Raw genomic sequence first — 7,303 nt, forward strand, 5'->3', positions numbered from 1 at the left:
CGCCCCAGCTTCACGTATCTCATGCAGTTCTGTTTGTGTCCTCAGGGTGGCGCCCCAGCTTCACGTGTCTCATGCAGTTCTGTTTGTGTCCTCAGGGTGGCGCCCCAGCTTCACGTACTACAACATGTGGGTGTCTCTGGCGGGAGCCGCGCTTTGCTGCGTCGTCATGTTCGTCATAAACTGGTGGGCGGCGCTCGTCACTCTGCTCATTGTCCTCGCACTCTACGTCTACGTGGGCTACAAGAAACCAGGTCTGACCTAGTGCTACTTCAATCCTGCTTTAGACCTGCTTTAGACCTGTTTTAGTCCTGGTTTAGTCCTGTTTTAGTCCTGTTTTAGTCCTACTTCAATCCTGCTTTAGACCTGTTTTAGACCTGGTTTAGTCCTGTTTTACACCTGTTTTAGACCTGTTTTAGTCCAGCTTTACACCTGTTTTAGTCCTGCTTTAGACCTGCTTTAGTCCTGTTTTAGTCCTGGTTTAGTCCTATTTTAGACCTGTTTTAGACCAGCTTTAGTCCTGTTTTAGTCCTGGTTTAGTCCTGTTTTAGTCCTAGTTTAGTCCTGTTTTACACCTGTTTTAGACCTGTTTTAGACCTGGTTTAGTCCTGCTTTAGACCTGCTTTAGACCTGTTTTAGTCCTGGTTTAGACCTGTTTTAGTCCTACTTTAGACCTGCTTTAGACCTGTTTTAGTCCTACTTTAGACCTGTTTTAGTCCTGCTTTAGACTTGGTTTAGTCCTTCTTTAGACTTGTTTTAGTCCTGCTTTAGTCCTGCTTTAGTCCTGTTTTAGACCTTCTTTAGTCCTGCTTTAGTCCTGCTTTAGACCTGTTTTAGTCCTGTTTTAGACCTGCTTTAGTCCTGTTTTAGTCCTTGTTTAGTCCTGTTTTAGTCCTGCTTCAGTCCTTCTTTAGACCTGTTTTAGTCCTGGTTTAGACCTGCTTTAGTCCTGTTTTAGTCCTGGTTTAGTCCTGTTTTAGTTCTGTTTTAGTCCTGTTTTACACCTGTTTTAGTCCTGCTTTAGACCTGTTTTAGTCCTGTTTTAGACCTGCTTTAGTCCTGTTTTAGTCCTTGTTTAGTCCTGTTTTAGTCCTGCTTCAGTCCTTCTTTAGACCTGTTTTAGTCCTGGTTTAGACCTGCTTTAGTCCTGGTTTAGTCCTGTTTTAGTTCTGTTTTAGTCCTGTTTTAGTCCTGTTTTAGTCCTACTTCAATCCTGCTTTAGACCTGTTTTAGTCCTGCTTTAGACCTGTTTTAGTCCTGGTTTAGTCCTGCTTTAGACCTGTTTTAGACCAGCTTTAGTCCTGTTTTAGTCCTGGTTTAGTCCTGTTTTAGTCCTGGTTTAGTCCTGTTTTACACCTGTTTTAGACCTGTTTTAGTCCAGCTTTACACCTGTTTTAGTCCTGGTTTAGTCCTGTTTTAGTCCTGGTTTAGTCCTGTTTTACACCTGTTTTAGACCTGTTTTAGACCTGGTTTAGTCCTGCTTTAGACCTGTTTTAGTCCTGCTTTAGACCTGCTTTAGACCTGTTTTAGTCCTGGTTTAGTCCTGCTTTAGACCTGCTTTAGACCTGCTTTAGACCTGTTTTAGTCCTACTTTAGACCTGTTTTAGTCCTGCTTTAGACTTGGTTTAGTCCTTCTTTAGACTTGTTTTAGTCCTGCTTTAGTCCTGCTTTAGACCTGTTTTAGTCCTACTTTAGTCCTGTTTTAGACCTTCTTTAGTCCTGCTTTAGTCCTGCTTTAGTCCTGCTTTAGACCTGTTTTAGTCCTGTTTTAGTCCTGCTTTAGACTTGGTTTAGTCCTTCTTTAGACTTGTTTTAGTCCTGCTTTAGTCCTGCTTTAGACCTGTTTTAGTCCTACTTTAGTCCTGTTTTAGACCTTCTTTAGTCCTGCTTTAGTCCTGTTTTAGTCCTGTTTTAGTCCTGTTTTAGACCTGCTTTAGTCCTGTTTTAGTCCTTGTTTAGTCCTGTTTTAGACCTGCTTCAGTCCTTCTTTAGACCTGTTTTAGTCCTGGTTTAGACCTGCTTTAGTCCTGTTTTAGTCCTGGTTTAGTCATTTTTTAGACCTGTTTTAGTCCTGTTTTAGTCCTGTTTTAGTCCTGGTTTAGTCATTTTTTAGTCCTGCTTCAGTCCTTCTTTAGACCTTTTTTAGTCCTGGTTTAGTCCTGCTTTAGTCCTGTTTTAGTCCTGCTTCAGTCCTTCTTTAGACCTTTTTTAGTCCTGGTTTAGTCCTGCTTTAGTCCTGTTTTAGTCCTGTTTTAGACCAGCTTTAGTCCTGTTTTAGTCCTGGTTTAGTCCTGGTTTAGTCCTTTTTTAGACCTGTTTTAGACCAGCTTTAGTCCTGTTTTAGTCCTGGTTTAGTCCTGTTTTAGTCCTGGTTTAGTCCTGTTTTACACCTGTTTTAGACCTGTTTTAGTCCTGCTTTAGACCTGTTTTAGTCCTGTTTTAGACCTGCTTTAGTCCTGTTTTAGTCCTGTTTTAGTCCTGGTTTAGTCCTTTTTTAGACCTGTTTTAGTCCTGCGTTAGACCTGGTTTAGTCCTGGTTTAGTCCTGTTTTAGTCCTGGTTTAGTCCTGTTTTAGTCCTGGTTTAGACCTGCTTTAGTCCTGTTTTAGTCCTGGTTTAGTCCTGTTTTAGACCTGCTTTAGTCCTGTTTTAGTCCTTGTTTAGTCCTGTTTTGTCCTGGTTTAGTCCTTTTTAGACCTGTTTTAGTCCTGGTTTAGACCTGCTTTAGTCCTGTTTTAGTCCTGGTTTAGTCCTTTTTTAGACCTGTTTTAGTCCTGGTTTAGACCTGCTTTAGTCCTGTTTTAGTCCTTTTTTAGACCTGTTTTAGTCCTGGTTTAGACCTGTTTTAGTCCTGTTTTAGACCTGCTTTAGTCCTGTTTTAGTCCTGGTTTAGTCCTGTTGTAGTCCTGGTTTAGTCCTTTTTTAGACCTGTTTTAGTCCTGCTTTAGACCTGTTTTAGTCCTGGTTTAGTCCTGTTTTAGTCCTGTTTTAGTCCTGCTTCAGTCCTTCTTTAGACCTTTTTTAGTCCTGGTTTAGTCCTGCTTTAGTCCTGTTTTAGTCCTGTTTTAGTCCTGCTTTAGACCTGTTTTAGTCCTGTTTTAGACCTGCTTTAGTCCTGTTTTAGTCCTGGTTTAGTCCTGTTGTAGTCCTGGTTTAGTCCTTTTTTAGACCTGCTTTAGTCCTGCTTTAGACCTGCTTTAGTCCTGTTTTAGTCCTGGTTTAGTCCTTTTTTAGACCTGTTTTAGACCAGCTTTAGTCCTGTTTTAGTCCTGGTTTAGTCCTGTTTTAGTCCTGCTTTAGACCTGTTTTAGTCCTGTTTTAGACCTGCTTTAGTCCTGTTTTAGTCCTGTTTTAGTCCTGGTTTAGTCCTTTTTTAGACCTGTTTTAGTTCTGCGTTAGACCTGTTTTAGTCCTGGTTTAGTCCTGGTTTAGTCCTGTTTTAGTCCTGCTTCAGTCCTTCTTTAGACCTGTTTTAGTCCTGGTTTAGACCTGCTTTAGTCCTGTTTTAGTCCTGGTTTAGTCCTGTTTTAGTCCTGTTTTACACCTGTTTAAGTCCTGCTTTAGACCTGTTTAAGTCCTGCTTTAGACCTGTTTTAGTCCTGTTTTAGACCTGCTTTAGTCCTGTTTTAGTCCTTGTTTAATCCTGTTTTGTCCTGGTTTAGTCCTTTTTTAGACCTGTTTTAGTCCTGGTTTAGACCTGCTTTAGTCCTGTTTTAGTCCTGGTTTAGTCCTGTTGTAGTCCTGGTTTAGTCCTTTTTTAGACCTGTTTTAGTCCTTGTTTAGTCCTGTTTTAGTCCTGTTTTAGTCCTGCTTCAGTCCTTCTTTAGACCTTTTTTAGTCCTGGTTTAGTCCTGCTTTAGTCCTGTTTTAGTCCTGTTTTAGTCCTGCTTTAGACCTGTTTTAGTCCTGGTTTAGTCCTGGTTTAGTCCTGTTTTAGTCCTGGTTTAGACCTGCTTTAGTCCTGTTTTAGTCCTGCTTTAGACCTGTTTTAGTCCTGTTTTAGACCTGCTTTAGTCCTGTTTTAGTCCTTGTTTAATCCTGTTTTGTCCTGGTTTAGTCCTTTTTTAGACCTGTTTTAGTCCTGGTTTAGACCTGCTTTAGTCCTGTTTTAGTCCTGGTTTAGTCCTTTTTTAGACCTGGTTTAGTCCTGTTTTACACCTGTTTTAGACCTGTTTTAGTCCAGCTTTACACCTGTTTTAGTCCTGGTTTAGTCCTGTTTTAGTCCTGGTTTAGTCCTGTTTTACACCTGTTTTAGACCTGTTTTAGACCTGGTTTAGTCCTGCTTTAGACCTGTTTTAGTCCTGCTTTAGACCTGCTTTAGACCTGTTTTAGTCCTGGTTTAGTCCTGCTTTAGACCTGCTTTAGACCTGCTTTAGACCTGTTTTAGTCCTACTTTAGACCTGTTTTAGTCCTGCTTTAGACTTGGTTTAGTCCTTCTTTAGACTTGTTTTAGTCCTGCTTTAGTCCTGCTTTAGACCTGTTTTAGTCCTACTTTAGTCCTGTTTTAGACCTTCTTTAGTCCTGCTTTAGTCCTGCTTTAGTCCTGCTTTAGACCTGTTTTAGTCCTGTTTTAGACCTGCTTTAGTCCTGTTTTAGTCCTTGTTTAGTCCTGTTTTAGACCTGCTTCAGTCCTTCTTTAGACCTGTTTTAGTCCTGGTTTAGACCTGCTTTAGTCCTGTTTTAGTCCTGGTTTAGTCATTTTTTAGACCTGTTTTAGTCCTGTTTTAGTCCTGTTTTAGTCCTGGTTTAGTCATTTTTTAGTCCTGCTTCAGTCCTTCTTTAGACCTTTTTTAGTCCTGGTTTAGTCCTGCTTTAGTCCTGTTTTAGTCCTGTTTTAGACCAGCTTTAGTCCTGTTTTAGTCCTGGTTTAGTCCTGGTTTAGTCCTTTTTTAGACCTGTTTTAGACCAGCTTTAGTCCTGTTTTAGTCCTGGTTTAGTCCTGTTTTAGTCCTGTTTTAGACCTGTTTTAGTCCTGTTTTAGACCTGCTTTAGTCCTGTTTTAGTCCTGTTTTAGTCCTGGTTTAGACCTGTTTTAGTCCTGTTTTAGACCTGCTTTAGACCTGTTTTAGTCCTGTTTTAGACCTGCTTTAGTCCTGTTTTACACCTGTTTTAGACCTGTTTTAGTCCTGCTTTAGACCTGTTTTAGTCCTGTTTTAGACCTGCTTTAGTCCTGTTTTAGTCCTGTTTTAGTCCTGGTTTAGTCCTTTTTTAGACCTGTTTTAGTCCTGCGTTAGACCTGGTTTAGTCCTGGTTTAGTCCTGTTTTAGTCCTGGTTTAGTCCTGTTTTAGTCCTGTTTTAGTCCTGCTTCAGTCCTTCTTTAGACCTGTTTTAGTCCTGGTTTAGACCTGTTTTAGTCCTGCTTTAGACCTGTTTTAGTCCTGTTTTAGACCTGCTTTAGTCCTGTTTTAGTCCTGTTTTAGTCCTGGTTTAGTCCTTTTTTAGACCTGTTTTAGTTCTGCGTTAGACCTGTTTTAGTCCTGGTTTAGTCCTGGTTTAGTCCTGCTTTAGTCCTGTTTTAGTCCTGCTTTAGACCTGTTTTAGTCCTGTTTTAGACCTGCTTTAGTCCTGTTTTAGTCCTTGTTTAATCCTGTTTTGTCCTGGTTTAGTCCTTTTTTAGACCTGTTTTAGTCCTGGTTTAGACCTGCTTTAGTCCTGTTTTAGTCCTGGTTTAGTCCTTTTTTAGACCTGGTTTAGTCCTGTTTTACACCTGTTTTAGTCCTGTTTTACACCTGTTTTAGTCCTGGTTTAGTCCTGTTTTAGTCCTGGTTTAGTCCTGTTTTAGTCCTGGTTTAGTCCTTTTTTAGACCTGGTTTAGTCCTGGTTTAGTCCTGTTTTACACCTGTTTTAGACCTGTTTTAGACCTGGTTTAGTCCTGCTTTAGACCTGTTTTAGTCCTGCTTTAGACCTGCTTTAGACCTGTTTTAGTCCTGGTTTAGTCCTGCTTTAGACCTGCTTTAGACCTGCTTTAGACCTGTTTTAGTCCTACTTTAGACCTGTTTTAGTCCTGCTTTAGACTTGGTTTAGTCCTTCTTTAGACTTGTTTTAGTCCTGCTTTAGTCCTGCTTTAGACCTGTTTTAGTCCTACTTTAGTCCTGTTTTAGACCTTCTTTAGTCCTGCTTTAGTCCTGCTTTAGTCCTGCTTTAGACCTGTTTTAGTCCTGTTTTAGACCAGCTTTAGTCCTGTTTTAGTCCTGTTTTAGTCCTGGTTTAGTCCTGGTTTAGTCCTTTTTTAGACCTGTTTTAGACCAGCTTTAGTCCTGTTTTAGTCCTGGTTTAGTCCTGTTTTAGTCCTGGTTTAGTCCTGTTTTACACCTGTTTTAGACCTGTTTTAGTCCTGCTTTAGACCTGTTTTAGTCCTGTTTTAGACCTGGTTTAGTCCTGGTTTAGTCCTGTTTTAGTCCTGGTTTAGTCCTGTTTTAGTCCTGTTTTAGTCCTGCTTCAGTCCTTCTTTAGACCTGTTTTAGTCCTGGTTTAGACCTGCTTTAGTCCTGTTTTAGTCCTGGTTTAGTCCTGTTTTAGACCTGCTTTAGTCCTGTTTTAGTCCTTGTTTAGTCCTGTTTTGTCCTGGTTTAGTCCTTTTTAGACCTGTTTTAGTCCTGGTTTAGACCTGCTTTAGTCCTGTTTTAGTCCTGGTTTAGTCCTTTTTTAGACCTGTTTTAGTCCTGGTTTAGACCTGCTTTAGTCCTGTTTTAGTCCTTTTTTAGACCTGTTTTAGTCCTGGTTTAGACCTGTTTTAGTCCTGTTTTAGACCTGCTTTAGTCCTGTTTTAGTCCTGGTTTAGTCCTGTTGTAGTCCTGGTTTAGTCCTTTTTTAGACCTGTTTTAGTCCTGCTTTAGACCTGTTTTAGTCCTGGTTTAGTCCTGTTTTAGTCCTGTTTTAGTCCTGCTTCAGTCCTTCTTTAGACCTTTTTAGTCCTGGTTTAGTCCTGCTTTAGTCCTGTTTTAGTCCTGTTTTAGTCCTGCTTTAGACCTGTTTTAGTCCTGTTTTAGACCTGCTTTAGTCCTGTTTTAGTCCTGGTTTAGTCCTGTTGTAGTCCTGGTTTAGTCCTTTTTTAGACCTGCTTTAGTCCTGCTTTAGACCTGCTTTAGTCCTGTTTTAGTCCTGGTTTAGTCCTTTTTTAGACCTGTTTTAGACCAGCTTTAGTCCTGTTTTAGTCCTGGTTTAGTCCTGTTTTAGTCCTGCTTTAGACCTGTTTTAGTCCTGTTTTAGACCTGCTTTAGTCCTGTTTTAGTCCTGTTTTAGTCCTGGTTTAGTCCTTTTTTAGACCTGTTTTAGTTCTGCGTTAGACCTGTTTTAGTCCTGGTTT

General features: G+C 40.4%; 1 pseudogene; it reads left to right on the top strand.

Moving 5' to 3' along the window:
* Window positions 1-7,303, top strand: part of LOC140346371 (solute carrier family 12 member 2-like) — a 49,502-nt pseudogene that overhangs the window by 19,098 nt on the left and 23,101 nt on the right.

The sequence above is a fragment of the Eucyclogobius newberryi genome, unplaced genomic scaffold (genome assembly GCF_026437365.1).
Source record: "Eucyclogobius newberryi isolate DKJ021-1_F unplaced genomic scaffold, fEucNew1.0.hap1 SCAF_6, whole genome shotgun sequence".
Lineage (NCBI taxonomy): Eukaryota > Metazoa > Chordata > Actinopteri > Gobiiformes > Gobiidae > Eucyclogobius > Eucyclogobius newberryi.